We start from the raw sequence: 18016 nt of genomic DNA, 5'->3' as shown, positions 1-18016 counted from the left end.
CTGACGTGCTGCCCAGTTCAACTGCAATTTTATTTTCCACTATACACTAGAAATGAACACTTGACTAAAAGCAGCCATAAACAGCTTGACTGGTCTCACAAGCACTGTTCATGAGAGCGCAAGGACACTTCATACTCCTTGAAGGGCTTAATCAAGAATACTAACAGAATAATGCAACTGAAAACATATTAAACAATGACAAAGAAATGTAAAAAGAAAATATCAACACTGTCATAGAGCACATCAGTGATAGCATAGCTAACGTGCAAATAAAAGGGTCTGAATTAGAACTTGTGGGCATGGCTTCATTACAGGAAAACAGCAACAAAAAATGAACAGCACTTGTCCTGTACGTCTTTCTTGTATTATTTCTTCGCACTTTTTAACCGTAATGCAATATTCACATGACATAACAACACTACAATTGCATACTAAGAATAAGAGAAACACATTAGACCTTTCTCACATTGCATACAACCCACAAAAACATACAACTGCACCAGAGGACACACTTTTCGTGAAAGTAAACAAACCGACACAAACACCTAATGCAAACATTTGTTACACTATTTCATTTTGCCAGAATTAGGAGTCAATGAGAATTATATATGTGTCAGTGATAGCTTATGTTTGGCTAAATATAGTGCCAACAACATATCCTACTTCTGTTAATTTGTACTTCCCCAGCCTAAGCATACATACCTTAAAACTACCAGCAAGCACCCCTATCCACCTCCACTGTTCCTGAGACTTAAATTGGCGCCAACTACCGAGAACTGCCTTCCTCCTTTCTCCACCCTGTTCACTACTCCACGAACTTCAGGTTTTCCTTTATTAAATGTCATCTTTTTGTGGAATAAAGAAAACTCTGCAATTTAGTGAGGACGACAAAATGCATTGTTTATCCGCATGTCTGCTGCTGCTTGAAGTGGCACCAGCTGCGCCATATTTTTCATAACTTTGCACAGCCTTTTACAGTCATTAGTTATGTCAGATGCATCAGTTGTAACAGGTCACGGATGCCGATGTAGACTTGTTGTGCAGTGCTTTGGTAGCTGCCGTGTACTTGACGTGACAGCCAGACAGCATGCACTTCTATGCAGTGGTAAACATCTTTCAATATTGAGGTTGTGGAGCAGCATCAGCGAATCAGGTGAATTGTTAACTGCTGCTGGTGCTGTACAGTCAGAAGATTTCACGCCCCTAAAGCCCGAGTACAAGGAACCAAATTTTTGATCGAACTCAAACGTTTCAGTCATTTGATGGGTTTGGGAGCAATGACGCAGAATAAAAGTAAATTCATGTTAGACAAATCTCTTTAGTACAGGAGATGCTGTCAAAGAAGCACATACACCAACCAAATAAAGCCTCTTTAGTAAAGGAGATGTTGGTAAAGAAAGACATACACCAACCAAATACAGCTTTCTGTCTTAAGCCGTAAAGCCTTGCTTAAAGAAACAAGGCTTCCGTATGGAAACCGCAATGTCTTGTTTTATTTTTTAAAAGTTTTACTCGGTTGGTGTATGTCTTCTTTGAGATGTTTCGTCCCGACAAGACGGGCTTTCGTCTGTCCTTTTGCAAAGGACAGGCTGTACTGTCTTTTGTTTTTCTTTTTGTCAGAGGTGTTTCACCGCTTCTTTAAGTTTGGTCGGTGGCCAAGCGAATTGAGGGCTGTGGTGCAATTTACTATGAATGAGCACAGTAAGTGCAATTAGGCACTAGTGGTAAAACAGATAAAACCAACTATTACACTGCAGCCACAAAGCATGCCCATAGTAGTAGTCCTTGGCAAGCTGAATGTCAACTATGGTAAGAAGCATTTTACGTATGTTGCGCGACAAAATTTGACCTCGACATCAATAATCAGGGAAGCGAGAACAAAAAGACTCTACAATTGAAGTGGGGCAAAGCACGAGCCCTGCACTCTCCCAAATACGCACTAAACGGCACTACAAAAATCCTCAATGGCCTTGCTCTCAGCATTCACCTTAATGTTGCCTTGAACATGAGTACAGTGTGAAAGCGTCACGGACTGCTGTCATCATGGTGCTGACAGGGCCCTGGTACATGTGCTTTGAATGTGGTGAAATCAGTCGATCAGCTAAAACATAAACGTAGCCACTGTGATCTACTCGCGCATCTAGTTCAATGGGCCGCTCTTTTGGCACCAGTCAAGAATGTCATATGCAATATCATCTACCTTAGACAACACAGAAACAAATAGCAAAATTTATTCTGGGCATTTATGATTGCGCCAAATCCGGATCTCAGTGCTTTACTGCAATTGACACTTGCAGCCTACGCACGGGAGGCAATCACGATCAAGAAATTAGATGCCAAGTAGACTCAATTGCAATAAGAAACGCTCCGTGCAGCACCGTATCAGTTAAGCAATCAGTTAACAATGATAAGGAAATGGACAGGACAACAATTAGGTTTTTCTACCTTTATACTATCCTTCCACATGCTCGCCCCTTATAGGACACCAGGGGCTTCCAATGTAGCCATTGAAAGGCACCATGTTTTTCACAGATGCCTTTGCACGTGCGTCCACAGAACAACACAGAACGAAAGGCTTAGACGTGTGCACCCTGCTCTGGTAAGTCCATGCCACTGGTTTCGTGCTGTTCACTTCTTGCGCGAACTTGTCAAGGAAGAGTTGCATGTTTGAATGTGACTTGCCAAACTAAAATCCTGCAAGTACCAGGTGCTTGAACCACAAGTGCGGTGGCGCTTCACTAACAATGAACTGAATAGGCCACAGAGGTTTTTGACGACTTGAAGACTGTGCTTCCATCGGTGTTTATGGCCAGTTTCAAGTCATGATCTGCAAGGCTTCTTGCCTTCTTAAGTTTAGCATAACACCGAGCATTTGTGGTATCACTTAAGTTCGATGCCGGCAGTCGTGATTTTACCAATATGGACTCTAACTCAGGTTTGGATTTTTCTATCAAAAATCTGAGCTGTTGTGGAAGTCAAAGACGATAAAAAATGAGCCTTGCTATTTCAGGGCCTGAAGCCTTTCACTACGGCCGCAAATTTGGCACTGTGCCATTTTGCCTTGTGGAGTCGTTACTGCGCTGCATGTTACGCATACATAATAGTACCGTAGCACTTGTTCTCCTCCTTTGCTCCAAAGCTTGCGAAACATGTACTCGCTGTGCGGCAATACACTGGCACCGAAGAGAAAGTTAATAAGCTTTGAAAGATCGCCTAGTGCCGTCCAAATGAGACGTGGGCAATGGCATATGCCATAACTTTTTCAATTGCGCCAGCTTTCGTGACTTGTGAGCCTCACAAGGTTTCCTCGCTAAAGCCAGAAAACTGGCGATTGTCTCCATCCTCAGACTGTGCCTCCGCAAAGCCCCCCCCTCATCGCTCTCCTCACTACTACCTTCAGAGCTCCCATGCTCGTCGTCAATGTGTGTGCGTGCTACTCGACGCAGAACTGCACGGAGCTGTACCCGCACGGCTATTGATGCCGTCGTTATCGTCGTTATCGCTGTGTGCAAAACACGATGCGCTAGTTTCTGCTGAAGCCGCACAGTCGTCGCCATCGCAGCGACTTGTGCTCGCGACATTTGACGTTGCTGTGGCGTGGTCCTTTAGTCGCCTGTAAAGACTTGACACAGGTACCTGGAAGAACTTGTCACTATCCAGGTACTGCTTGCGCCGCTTTGAGGGGCGGGATCCCACATATTTCTACGCTGCTGCACCGACTGTGCGAGCGTAAATAGGCCTACGATTGTTGACGGCTGTTAGACATATAGTTTAGGCAAATTAAATGTAGTGGCTAGATGAATGGAAGAATGTGCGTATAGATGTATATTATGAACATCTTCATTGAAAAGGGGGTGGTAGCGCTCGCTATTTAGAATCACATCAGTGCTTATTACCGTCGTTGAAGCCTGTGGTTCCGGCCAACAAACCACCAAACCCGATAAGCATCTATTACTGCAAAATCGATTACGTTCCTTGTTTTGCGCCACGACTATTCCAAATGTACACCGTATTCTGAAACCACCATCGACTCACAGTTATTCCTCTACTTTCCTAGTTGGGTACAGCGCGAGTCCATAAGTAAAGATTACACTATGTTTCCAGACAATTTGCGCACAGTGGCAATAAAGCACAGTGATTGTTTCTGTCGAGGGTCAGCACTGCCATCCAATTTTTTTAGGTGGCGAAGGGGAATGATTAAAGCGGAATGTTCAGTGGAGAAATGGTAGTACGCGACATTAATAGCGTTGGCCACGGTTGATTGTGTTAATAGGTTGCTACCACGTCCTGTGTCTACTTGGCGCTCCTTTTGATAACCTTGAAAATGTGCCAACATGCTCGATTTTCAACCCTTCATTAATTCTTTTGGAGGCTGTAGTTTGCTACGAAACGCAATGATTGAAGGGGCTCAAGATGCGAGCACCAAGGTCAACAAAGCACAAAAATAATACATTTAATTTATTCAGCTAAGCTACCAGCAAAAATCAGAGCATGTCGTTGTGGTTCGTGTTTCTTTTTTGTGATGACTGGGACGTTTTTATGGTTCTACAGACGCGTAGATAGATCTCCATGTAGGTAGGCTGAGGTGTGGATTTAAAGGATTGTTGATGTGATGAAAATATCTATATATATGTAGCTTATACAGCTACCTGTTAACATTGTGTGTGGTCGCGTACACCTTCGTTTAAACTGGGCAATGTACACGTGACACTTTTAAAAAGCTTGCACCATTTGGGGTTTTTATCTTGTCCTCCAACGATTATCGTCATGTGCCTTGCTTGCGCTTCTTTTCCTGTAAGCTCTGCGCTTGCTACTTTCGTGGCGAGAATCTCACGCTGCATGAAAACGCGCATGTCCTTCATGACCTGGAAGAACAGGGCGGGCATTCCTAAAGAAAGGCCATGCGGGCAGTACAGATGCCGATTATCGTTGTCGGGCAAGATAATTTACCCATGCAAGGGTGCAATCTTTTCAATAGCTAGCTGTGGGTAGGCCAACTTACGGTCACCAAAGCAATTTGCATGGCTGCTTGCATCGAATCTACCGAGCGAAGCGAGGATACGATATGCCCCAATTTGAAGCAGAACATCACGGTGGTCAGCACACCGTCCGAAGCGAACGCAGCAAAATACCTAAGGATCCGCAGCATTTCCATAGGAGAGCAAACGTTTGAAACCACTGCATATAGGACGGCGCCGCACGAAACATGCAAAGGCGTGATAAGAGGGGTTCCGCTCGATGAGACGCAGGACTCCATAAACCGCAAGATCGTCAACAAACGCAACCCGCTCGCTCTGGCGGCAAAGAGAATCAAGGACACTGGCACGGTCATCACCGCCTTCGACGGCTTTCGAGTCCCGAACTATGTGAGATAGGACAACGCCCTGATCAAGTGTTCCCTTTACCGCAAGCAGATCGCCATGTGCCATGTGTGCGGCAGACTCGGCCATCGTGCCGACGTATGCCCCTCGCCCGACGACGCAATTTGCAAAGGCTGTGGACTAGCTAACCCTAACGCAGGTCATGTGTGCACCTCGATCAAATGTGCGCTCTGCGAGGGAAATCATGTCACGGCAAGCAAGGAATGCAAGAACCGCTTCCAACTCCCCTAGGTCGTCCGAAGAAGACGAGTTGAAAGAAAAATCGCAGCAAACGCAAGCAAAAGCACCACGAGATCAGGGTCAATCGCCCTGAGTCAGCACGATTTCCCGCCGCTCAAGGACGCCGAGAGTAGCGCCATTACCGACAACGTGGCCGCCAACGCAGATGTTCGCTTGTCCGGCAAGCGGAGCCGCTCGAGATCGAGGAACCGCGGTCGCCTGTCGTTACGATCGCGAGGACGCTCCAGGAACCCGAGCCAGCGATCCTCGTCAAGGATACGATTCGCCCCCAGCCCACGAGTTGGCGGTGATGACCGGTTGACGTGGGCCCAACGAGTTCAGCAGCACCAACAACAGGAGCGACAAGAACAGCAGCACCAACAGCAGGCCGCCAGCCAGGTGAGTCCGATGGCACGGCCAGAGCAAGTAGAAAGAGCAAATACGATTAAAAGACTAGAATACGAAAACAAAGAGTTAAGGCAAACCATCACTCAACCTGTCGAGGAAATCAGACAACTCAAAACGCCACCACCCCCCCACTCTAATCAAACCGAAGTCACATCAGAACCCATGGTAGTGGAAGTACCGGTCGCGGAATCCACGCGCAATCCGCATAAGAGAAAAGCCGTGACAAACACACATCCATCGAGCTCGGACAGCGACATTAGGGAAATCAGGGAACTGCTCAGCGGGCTTGCAACTACCGTCGCGTCACTAAAGGAAGGGCAAGGCAAACTCGCGACGACAGTAGGGACCCTCAAGGAAGGTTACGACAGGATAACGCTACAGATCAACCACATGATGGAGACGATCAACATCCATGGTGCAAGGCTCAACGCGCTAGAAATGGCAGACCACCCGTCTGTGACATCACAGCCTACTATCACCAAGCTACCTCGGGCGTCGTCGCTCGATGGACATAGCAACAACGTGGCCTCACAAAGGCCACCCAACGCCAACAACAAAGATGGCTGTGCAAACTGAAACGTTTCGCCTTTGGCAATGGTATTGTAGGGGCTACGTCCGTAAAAAGGCCCCCCTGCAACAATACATTCGAGCCAAAAAAGACAAACCCCAAGTCATTCTCCTACAAGAGACAAATACCGCTACACCCTCGCTACCCGGCTATGACGTGACCGCAACGACACCGCAACACAAATGTAGAGGTATCGCCACGTTGGTCAGCAACAAGCTAGCCCACACAACACACAACATTAATCACGATCGCGGCAATTGCGAATTCATTCTCACGGAAGTCTTCCCTAGAGCCAAGAACGCCAAGAGCATATTCATCCTAAACGTTTACAACAGCCCCAAGCACAGAGCACAAAAATTTAAGCAAATACTCCAGCTCGCCCGCAACCGTGCCGGTGACAACACCGTGATCGTGGCCGGGGACAACAACGCCCCTAATACGGCCTGGGGATACGTCGCCAGCAGAGCCAAAGGCAAGGACTTGCTAAGCGACGCCGATGAACTTGACCTAACGCTCATCACGAACGCCGAGTACGCCACAAGAACGGGTAACTCGGTCAACCGCGACACAACGCCAGATCTCACTTTCGTCCGCAACGTTCCAAACTATCAGTGGAACAACCTCTTCGAGGATCTGGGCAGCGATCATCACATTGTTGAGACAACAATTGACACCCCATCCAGAGGACCCAGAAAAATGACGTACATCGACTGGGACAAGTTCAGCGAGTTCAGACACGAACGCCGAACAGGCAAAGAATCAATGGAACAATGGACGTCGCAACTAAAGGCCGACATTAAGGCGGCCACGAAGGAAATAGAGACAGATCTTCCTGTTCAAAGCATGGACAGCCGACTGGCCCACATGCTCGAAGCCAAACAATCGCTCACCAGGAGATGGAAAGAACAAAGACACAATCGACGGCTCAGGAAAAGAATTTTTTCCCTCAACCGGCTGATTGCAGAATATTGCACGCAACTATCTAACCAGCAATGGAACGAGGTGTGCGACGCCGCGGACGGCCGTATCAACAGCGGGACGACGCGGCACCTGCTCAAACATCTTTTAGATAGAACCAAAACCAAAGCGGACCAGGGTCGTACGCTGAACAAGATCATGCACGAGGAACTCAAAATTACTACGGAAAATGAGCTCATTTTCTGCCGACAAGTACCTCCCGCTGGCCAAAAATGCTAGAGGCACGACCGCCGATGCAAATCGCGGCAAAGCCAACCCAGAGCTTGATCGGGACTTCTCAACCGAAGAGATACGCATGGCGCTTCAAAACCTAAACAGCAAGTCAGCGCCGGGGCCGGATGGCGTAACTAACAAGGCACTTATAAACCTCGACGAAACCTCAATCGAAACCCTCACAGAGGAAATCAACAAAATCTGGAGGAATGGAGCACTACCAGAAGACTGGAAAACGGCCCTTATCGTGCTCATCCCAAAGCCTGGCAAGGCGCCCAACATCAATAACCTCAGACCTATCTCGCTGACGTCTTGCGTCGGCAAGGTAGCCGAGCACGCGGTCCTAAACAGGCTCTCGAAACATCTCGAAGATAAAGATGTCTACCCCGCAGCAATGATCGGCTTTAGACCCGGGCTATCCACCCAAGACGCCATGAAGCTCCTCAAGCATCAGATCATTGACGCAGACACGAGAGACCCGAGAGTAATCCTAGGGCTAGACCTCGAAAAGGCATTCGATAATTTATCACACGACTACATACTCGACACGATCTCCAACCTCGACCTCGGCACGAGGCTCTACGCTTATACAAAATCGTTCCTGAGCGACAGAACGGCCGCCCTCCGTCTAGGGGAAGCCAAGTCCCAGAAATACAAACTCGGAGGCACGGGCACCCCGCAGGGTTCTGTCATCTCTCGGACGCTTTTTAACCTTGCGTTAGCCGGCCTAGGCAAGAAACTGGATCAAATCGAGAACGTCAAATACACGATATACGCCGATGACGTAACACTCTGGGTTCCCGGAGGTAGCCTGGGATCAATTGAAAGTGCTCTGCAGAAAGCGATCGACGTGATCGAGGAATACCTCGCTCCCACCGGCCTGCGATGTTCGCCTGCGAAGTCGGAACTCCTAGTCTACAAACCATCGAGGAGCGGTCCCAAACCAAAGAACGAAATCAGAGGCACACACGTCATTACTGTCAGAACAAAAGACGGAGGAACCATTCCACACGTCAGCAAAATCAGAGTCCTTGGGATGTTCATTGAGAGCAACGGCTCTAACGCCGCTACAGTGGAGAAGATCGTGACAAAGTCAAATAATGCATTGAATCTCCTACGACGCGTAGCCAACAGACAACACGGCCTTAAGGAAGAAAATCTTCTCAAGCTAACACACGCCTTTGCGCTATGCCACTTCACCTACGAGGCGGCTATGCACAGATGGAAGGTAGCGGAGAAGGACAAACTCAATGTACGACTGAGGAAGCTAGTCAAATTGGCGCTGGGAATCCCCAAGAACACCGAGACAGAGCTCCTGCTGCAACTGGGGGTACACAACACACTTGAAGAAATCGCCGAAGCTCAAGAACGGGCTCAATGGACAAGACTCTCTGGAACCAAACCGGGTAGAGACATCCTAGCCAAACTAGGTCATGACACCACAGTAATCGAGAATCTATATGAAAGCGTTCCGACGGACACACGCAACTTTTACACGGTTCGCCCACTACCGCGGAACATGAACACCACGAACCATCAACCCAGAAGGCTGGTACGTGGATCGTTCATCCTGCGCGAAATACGTGATAAGATCCTAGCCTGTTTCGTTGACGCGGCACAGTACCCAACCAGGAAAGCCTTCGTTGCCACCACGATCACTAAGCAAGGTCAAGTGAGAAACGCTCTCACAGTCAAGACCCACGAGTCCGAGATAGCAGAACAGGTTGCCATCGCACTCGCGCTCACAGACCCGACCACCACCCACGTCTACAGCGATTCACGCTAGGCCGTCAAAGCCTTTCAGAAAGGAGCAGTTGCAAGACAAGCACTACAAATAATCAATACATCCGCACCACTGCAGCATCACACCATCTGCTGGTTTCCGGCACACCTCGGAGAGATCGAGGGCGCCCCTCGCAATCTCAATGAGATGGCTCACAGGAGCGCGCGAGACCTAACCTTCCGCGACGCCTCCTATTCTGGTCGTGACCATCCCAGCGAGAATCGGGACCCTCCCTCCACATATAACGAGATCATAAAGCACTTTTATCTAGACCGCAGAATATACAGCACACCTCACAATAAGCTCACCAGGCCTCCAGCCCTGACGTTCAGAATGCTTCAAACAAACACGTACCCCACGCAGAACAGACTACACCACTACATGCCTGACCTATACAAAACATCATATTGCGAAAATTGCCATAGCACACTAGACGTACATCACTTGCTCTGGCCGTGTGGTCGGACCCACGCAAACAAGGATTAAGACTCCGCCAGGCTACAAGACGCATTACGCAGCACTGACCTGGCGGAGTAGCTCTGGGCCGTCCAGCGAGCCCACGATGCGGCCAGGGAGTTACAACTCCCTGTCCCAACGTGGGAGTAGCCCGCTCTATGGGACCTTGCGCCCCGTAGCTCGCAGGACCCTTCTATAATGTTACTCCATCCATCCATCCATGTGTTGAACGGCTACAGCTTGGCGAAGGTTGATTGCGTGATTATATACAAAGTGACAGAAAGTGATAGGTTGACCTTGTATACGTTGTTTTAACCGCTCTTTTGTACTTGAAGTTGTGTTCCGTTTGACTCACTCAGCCTGCGGCGCTATAACAAGCCATTTTCACTAGTGTTCAAAATTAATGGCCGAAACAAACTCCAGCGATAACAGCAAAAAATTACAAAGGGATTGAGAAATATATGTGAAGCGGAAGGCAAAAAGTATAGCACGCAATGTACCGCACTATTCTCCTGATTGCATCGAACGAATTGTTGAACGATACACCGAACTCGACACATACAAGAACCCGATACAGTGTCTCAAATCAAAATGGTTTTACCGGCGAAACAAAATGCAGAAGAAGAAAATGGCAGCGCAGCAATTGAACCGTACTCATTTGCAACGAACACGCAGTACAGGAATGAGCAAATGGTGTGCAGCAGCTGGCAGTGCTAGAGCGAGTGAAAAATTGTCCTTTGTGCACGTGTATGTGCGGTTTCACGTTTTGCTAATTAATAACCATGGCCCCAAGTACGATGACTTTCTCGCCGGAAGAGGCACAGCGCATATCGGGGGCAATAATTATTCGCCACCATATATATATATATATATATATATATATATATATATATATATATATATATGCCCACACAAACTGACAAAACTGTGCCAAGACATTAATTAAAATGTAACAACCCTCTATAACACAATCAGAAAACAAACTGAATACAAAAAATCCAGTTAACGGGCGTTTATCTATTCCATTCGGCAAAATGTAAACGGTCGCTTTCTGAATGAAAACACAGGAAGGAACTCACTGCATAAATCTTGGTCACGTTTGTTTACGCATAACACTCGCCTAAGCGTGCACGTTAGTCAATGCTGCTACAATTTGATAAAGCTTCGAGGCTACATTAACATACTAGCAATTCGTTAGCCCATTGCGTTTAACATAGAATACACGACATTTGGATGGCGCCTCCTCATAGACCTTTCGCTTGAAAATCTTGCCTGTACATAATGTGCATCCTGTGTTACCTAAATTTTGGTCGCACACAAAAAAAATTGGAGGACGCTTAAGCTTCGCCTTCAAGAGTGGAACGCGACAGCGTTCCCATCGACCCTCCAAGGGGTGTAAGACAATGCGCTACGGCACAGGGATCACTTACGAGGCGCCCCGCATCGGACTTTGCGGCCACCTATCACACGGAGAGCGTCGAGCAACGCAGTGTTCGGCGCGGCAACGAAACGTGCGCCTGAGCAAACGGAACGAACCAAAGAACTCGGTGTCTCGGAGGGGGAGACGATCTACGCCAGCCAAACGTTGTGATCGGCACGGGCAGAGAGATAGAGAGATAGTGATCTAAAGAAAGGAACGGCGCTTGATTCTGCAACCCGCGTGGGAGCACAGCGAAGCGTCGTCAGGGGAGAGGGAGTCGGAGCCGCGACGCGCCTGGCACCGGTCCGCGCACAGCCCCAATGCGCGCATGGCGCGCCACCTGTCGGGGCAGCGCCGTACATTGAGAGGAGGGGGTCTTCTGTGTTTGCCGCAAGATGGCTCTGCGTGTGCGGTAAGCGCTGAAGAAATGTAGCGGAAACTTACTTCGCTACTCGTGTAAATGCGACTTCTGTAAGTTACATGCTCATAATTACCGATATACACCGCAGTATAACTTTCTACGGCACGTTTTTAAGGCAACACCGCGTTCACTAGAAGCACGTTTGTACCGCTTTCAAGCGTCGAACTCGTGGCTGAGTGGTAGCGTCTCCGTCTCACACTCCGGAGACCCTGGTTCGATTCCCACCCAGCCCATCTTGGAAGTTGCTTTTTATTTATGAAGTGCCTGCCGTGATTTATCGCTCACGGCCAACGCCGCGGACGCCGACACCGACGCCGACGACACCGGCTTTTCTGCGACACGAGCTCCTTAACGCTATCGCGTTAAAAAATGGAATGATGAGTTCGCTACTCCTTTAAGATCGACAAGCGAAATTTAATCTTGAAGCCCCTATCTCGCGACAGAGTTGTTTTCTTTCGTCCATGCGCCATTGACGAAGCCGATTGTTGTGTGGTGCTGCAGCCGAACACAGCCTAACCAATCCAAAGTCAGTATGGTTGGAACAGTCATAGCCTCCTTGGTTGTACGGCTGGGCCACACTAGGCTACGATGCTAGCGTACGGAAGTAGCACAACAAATATCGGGCAATTTTTCCCACCAGGCTTATCAAAGTTTCTTTTTCCAAAATATCAAGATTTTGAGAAAGCCAAAACCGTTCTGGCGGAGCGAGGACGGTGACAATCAAAGTTACTACCCAGCCTTTATTTTCGCTCTGGCAGGTGAGTGCGCTGTGCAAAATTTTCACCTCACACGTACGGTTTTCTGTTGCGGTCTACTACCGCAACAGAAAAACATACAATATGGTCTACTGAGCCAAATAATATGAGCCAAATAACAGGTGTAATAGGCCGATTAAGGTACATTCTTCCTACGCGCATTAAACTCTTGCTATATAATGCCCTTTTTTATTCACACTTGAACTATTGTCAGTTAGTGTGGGGAAACACGACATCCAACAATCTAGAGCATATTCACTTAGTACAGAAAAAATATCTCCGACATACATATAATGCTCCCGACACTGCATCGACTATAACTTTCTTCATGAACACCGGGGTAATTCCAGCGTATAATTTGTACAAATATCGATTAAGTCGTGTCTATGAGGCAGAAGTCTATAAGAATATTTTTAATCTGCATAAACTCGCCCAATTGCAAACTAGACCACCACATTATAGCACAAGACACTTTGAAGACTGGGCAGTACCGACACCACGGTCAAACTATGGGAAACAGTGTCTGAGGTATACATTACCCACACTCCTAAACTATTACAATTCGGTTGGTTTCAATCTCTTCTCTTCGTCTCTCAATGAGCTCCGGCTGATGTATGTGATTGATTTGTAATACTTCTATGACCTTTATATGTGTATTTTTCCTTGATAATCTTCGTGACTTCTTGAGTAAAGTATATGATGTGCAATAATATGTATGTACGGTATACATGCGTATATTTGAATGAAAGAATGTGATGCTGCTTCTGTCCAAATGAGGGATGGGGGACTTGTCAAGCTGTTCAATGGACAACTTTTTTTCCTCCACCTCTCCATCTGTATCTTACAAGATCTGTACCTTACAAGATGGAAATAAACTTTCATTTCATTTCATTTGATTTCATTTCATTACATTTCTTGCTTGCTGGATGTATGTAAAACGTAAATTTTCGCTAAGTTGCCGTCGCGAACTGACGTGTGCTATAGCGTATGCCTTGCACGTGCCAGTATTGTTCTAGCCGGCGGCACTTGTCATTTGTAATGCGGGTGTGACACGGGCACTTGCGATCGCTATCGAGCCTGATCGGGGCCGAAAGCGGCCCGTGTGTAGCAAGTACAACATTCAAAATTTATTGTTTGCCCAAGCAACAGTTCTTATGCCAGCGTGTGTGCATGCATGATATCCATGGCCGTGGGTCTCGGCAATGTTGCACCTGTGTGCTTCTCTAAACAAACACTACCGGCCCTCATATTATGCTATGTACCATACAATTCTAGCCGTCAGCGAAGTCCAGATGGTCAAGTGTACTTTAATATGTTATCATAGTTTTGCATGTTACTAAACTGGCCTTAGCTGAATTCAGTTATTAACTAACAAGTGTGACCATCACTGTAGTGTTCGCGAAAGCCTGTGCATAACTTGTACTCTATGAAATTGCTTTTCCGCGTGAGTTGGCGTCATTGGAATACCTCTGCCAGCTGGTAGTACCTATTCTAATACTATACTTTAAGTTCGCTGGTAGAACTTGTTTCATAGGTTCCTTGCTTTTTGTTTGGCAAAGAGCAATATTGTCGCGTGGTAGTGACGGTTAACAAGGTAGCAAACTGTGGTTAACGAAACGAGCATATTATTGGGCGAACTCGTGCCCTAAAAACAGGCTACACTCGAAGAACAATGGTAGCGGCTAACACTATCGGCGGTTGTCGAAAATCTGATCGGCGGGTCAAGCGCGTCGGCTTTTATAGATCAGTCTTCGAATGTTCCAGAGTAATCGCTGGGACCCACATGCCTTCTACAAAGTTCTAGGCCATTCGCGTCGTGCATACATGCAATCAGATTACACAATTCGGCGACTACAGACAGCGGAATAAACTATCGATAACATTCCAGAAACTTCCGACACATGCAAGTGCGTCCTGCGCTGTGCGATAACATTTGTTAGGCGGTGAAATGTGTTGCCCGATAAAGACAAGTACACGTGTCAATATCCCCCTCTTAAAAAGCATCGACCCGATGCTGCAAAGAAACGAAAGTAATAAAGAAAAGCGTTCGTAGCAAAGAAAACAACAAAATAAGGAAGTTCGTCAGCGTCCGTAAAAGGGTTTAAGACGCACCACGTGGACCACTTCAGATCGTGCGTGGCCCCGCTGTGAATGCAAAATGCCGTCTGGCCCGACCTCATAGTCCAGCGCGCCAACACGTCGGATGACCTTGTAGGGTCCGAAATAGCGTCGCAATGGTTTCTCACTCAGTCCTCGTCATCATCATCGTCATCACCGTCAGCCTGGTTACGCCCACTGCAGGGCAAAGGCCTCTCCCATACTTCTCCAACAACCCCGGTCATGTACTAATTGTGGCCATGCCGTCCCTGCAAACTTCTTAATCTCATCCGCCCACCTAACTTTCTGCCGCCCCCTGCTACGCTTCCCTTCCCTTGGGATCCAGTCCGTAACCCTTAATGACCATCGGTTATCTTCCCTCCTCATTACATGTCCTGCCCATGCCCTTCTCTTTTTCTTGATTTCAACTAAGATGTCATTAACTCGCGTTTGTTCCCTCACCCAATCTGCTCTTTTCTTATCGCTTAACGTTACACCTATCATTCTTCTTTCCATAGCTCGTTGTGTCGTCCTCAATTTGAGTAGAACCCTTTTCGTAAGCCTCCAGGTTTCTGCCCCGTAGGTGAGTACAGGTAAGACACAGCTATTATATACTTTTCTCTTGAGGGATAACGGCAACCTGCCGTTCATGATTTGGGAATGCCTGCCAAACGCACTCCAGCCCATTCTTATTCTTCTGATTATTTCCGTCTCATGATCCGGATCCGCCGCAACTACCTGCCGTAAGTAGATGTCTTCCCTTTCGACTTCCAGTGCCTCGCTGTCTATTGTAAATTGCTGTTCTCTCCCGAGACTGTTACGCATTACTTTAGTTTTCTGCATATTAATTTTTAGACCCACTCTTCTGCTTTGCCTCTCCAGGTCAGTGAGCATGAATTGCAATTGGTCCCCTGAGTTACTAAGTAAGGGAATATCATCAGCGAATCGCAAGTTACTAAGGTATTTTCCATTAACTTTTATCCCCAATTTTTCCCAATCCAGGTCTCTGAATACCTCCTGGAAACACGCTGTGAATAGCATTGGAGATATCGTATCTCCCTGCCTGACGCCTTTCTTTATTGGGATTTTGTTGCTTGCTTTATGGAGGACTACGGTGGCTGTGGAGCCGCTATAGATATCTTCCAGTATTTTTACATATGGCTCATCTACACCCTGATTCCGTAATGCCTCCATGACTGCTGAGGTTTCGACTGAATCAAACGCTTTCTCGTAGTCAATGAAAGCTATATATAACGGTTGCTTATATTCTGCACATTTCTCTATCACTTGATTGATAGTGTGAATATGGTCTATTGTTGAGTAGCCTTTACGGAATCCTGCCTGGTCCTTTGGTTGACAGAAGTCTAAGGTGTTCCTGATTCTATTTGCAATTACCTTAGTAAATACTTTGCAGGCAACGGACAGTAAGCTGATCGGTCTATATTTTTCAAGTCTTTGGCGTCCCCTTTCTTATGGTTTAGGATTATGTTAGCGTTCTTCCAAGATTCCGGTACGCTCGAGGTCATGAGGCATTGCGTATGCAGGCTGGCCAGTTTCTCTAGAACAATCTGTCCACCATCCTTCAACAAATCTGCTGTTACCTGATCTTCCCCAGCTGCCTTCCCCCTTTGCATATCTCCTAAGGCTTTCTTTACTTCTTCCGGCGTTACCTTCGGGATTTCGAATTCCTCTAGACTATTTCCTCTTCCATTATCCTCGTTGGCGTATCGGGGTCCAAACCCAAACATGGTCGCCGGGCTGGTACTCGAAGAAGCGTCGTTGGAGGTTGTAGTGTCGGCTGTCCGTACGCTGCTTGTTCTTGATCCGTAGGCGGGCGAACTGTCGAGCTTCTTTGGCGCGCTGGAGATAGGTAGCGACGTCAAGATTCTCCTCGTCAGTGACGTGCGGCAGAATGGCCTCGAGCGTCGTCGTAGGGTTCCTGCCGTAAACTAGCTTAAACGGCATGACCTGTGTTGTTTCTTGCACCGCCGTGTTGTACGCGAATGTTACGTACGGCAGCACGGCATCCCAGGTCTTGTGTTCGACGTCGACGTACATTGCTAGCATGTCGGCGAGGGTCTTATTCAGACGCTCCGTAAGACCATTCGTCTGTGGGTGGTAGGCGGTTGTCCTCCTGTGCCTTGTCTAACTGTATTGCAGAAGTGCTTGGGTGAGCTCCACTGTAAAGGCCGTTCCTCTGTCGGTGATAACTTCTGGGGCGCCATGTCGCAGATGGATGTTTTCGACAAAGAATTTCGCCACTTCGGCTGCGCTGCCTTCGGCAGTGCTTTAGCTTCAGCGAAGCGGGTGAGGTAGTCCGTCGCCACGACAATCCATTTATTTCCGGTCGTTGACGTCGGAAAGGGTCCCAACAAGTCCATCCCGATCTGCTGGAATAGTCGGCAAGGAGGCTCGATTGGCTGTAGTAATCCCGCTGGATTTGTCGGTGGCGTCTTGCGTCACTGACAGTCTGGGCATGCTCTGCCATAACGGGCGACGTCGGCGGTCAGGCGCGGCCAATAATACCTTTCCTGTATCCTCGATAGTGTCCGGAAAATCAGAGGTGTCCAGCGGTCGGATCGTCATGTAGGGCGTGCAATACTTCTGGACGCAGTCCTTACAGAATAACAAGAAGGTCTTTGGCGCACACTGGTGAGTTCGTCTTTACGAGTAGGTTGTTTTTAAGCGAGAACGAAGACAATCGTCGCGTTCTCGACGAGGTTTTTCAACTCCGGGTCTGCTCGCTGCTGTTCAGCGGTCTTCCACGCTTTAAATGCCAAGGGAGGCGTCGTCATCTTCGTCATCTTGCGGCCGCGAGTCTATGGGGGCGCGTGATAGGCAATCGGCATTAGAATGTTTTCGTCCTGACTAATAACTTACAGTGATATCACATTCCTGCTGACTTAGGCTCCACCGCGCCAGAAAGTCGTGAAGGACCCTTTAAATTTGCTAGCCAAGATGAGGCGATGGTCGCTGACGACTTTGGATTGCCTTTGGAAGGGCGAAACTTCGCTGTAGCCCAAACAAAGGCGACACATTCCTTTTCGGTTGTAGAATAATTGCCTTCACCTTTTGACAACTACCGGCTAGCGTAAGCTATCACGTGTTCATGTCCATCTTTTCTCTGGACTAGGACGGCACCCAGGCCTAGGCTACTGGCGTCAGTGGGGATTTCGGTATCGGCGTCCTCGTCGAAGTGCGCAAGTACGGGCGGTGACCGCATGCGTCGTTTGAGTTCTTGAAATGCGTTGGCCTGCGGCGTTTCCCGCTTGAACTCGACGTCACTTTTAGTTAGCTGTGTCAGCGGCTCAGCGATG

General features: G+C 47.9%; 1 long non-coding RNA gene across 1 annotated transcript in view; it reads right to left on the bottom strand.

Annotated features, from left to right (window-relative positions):
• LOC142567820 (uncharacterized) overlaps window positions 1-18016 on the bottom strand; it is a 66200-nt gene that overhangs the window by 10001 nt on the left and 38183 nt on the right. The window lies entirely within an intron of this gene.

Source organism: Dermacentor variabilis, unplaced genomic scaffold (assembly GCF_050947875.1).
Source record: "Dermacentor variabilis isolate Ectoservices unplaced genomic scaffold, ASM5094787v1 scaffold_14, whole genome shotgun sequence".
Taxonomy (NCBI): Eukaryota; Metazoa; Arthropoda; class Arachnida; order Ixodida; family Ixodidae; genus Dermacentor; species Dermacentor variabilis.
This window is presented reverse-complemented; position numbering and strand designations above follow the sequence as displayed.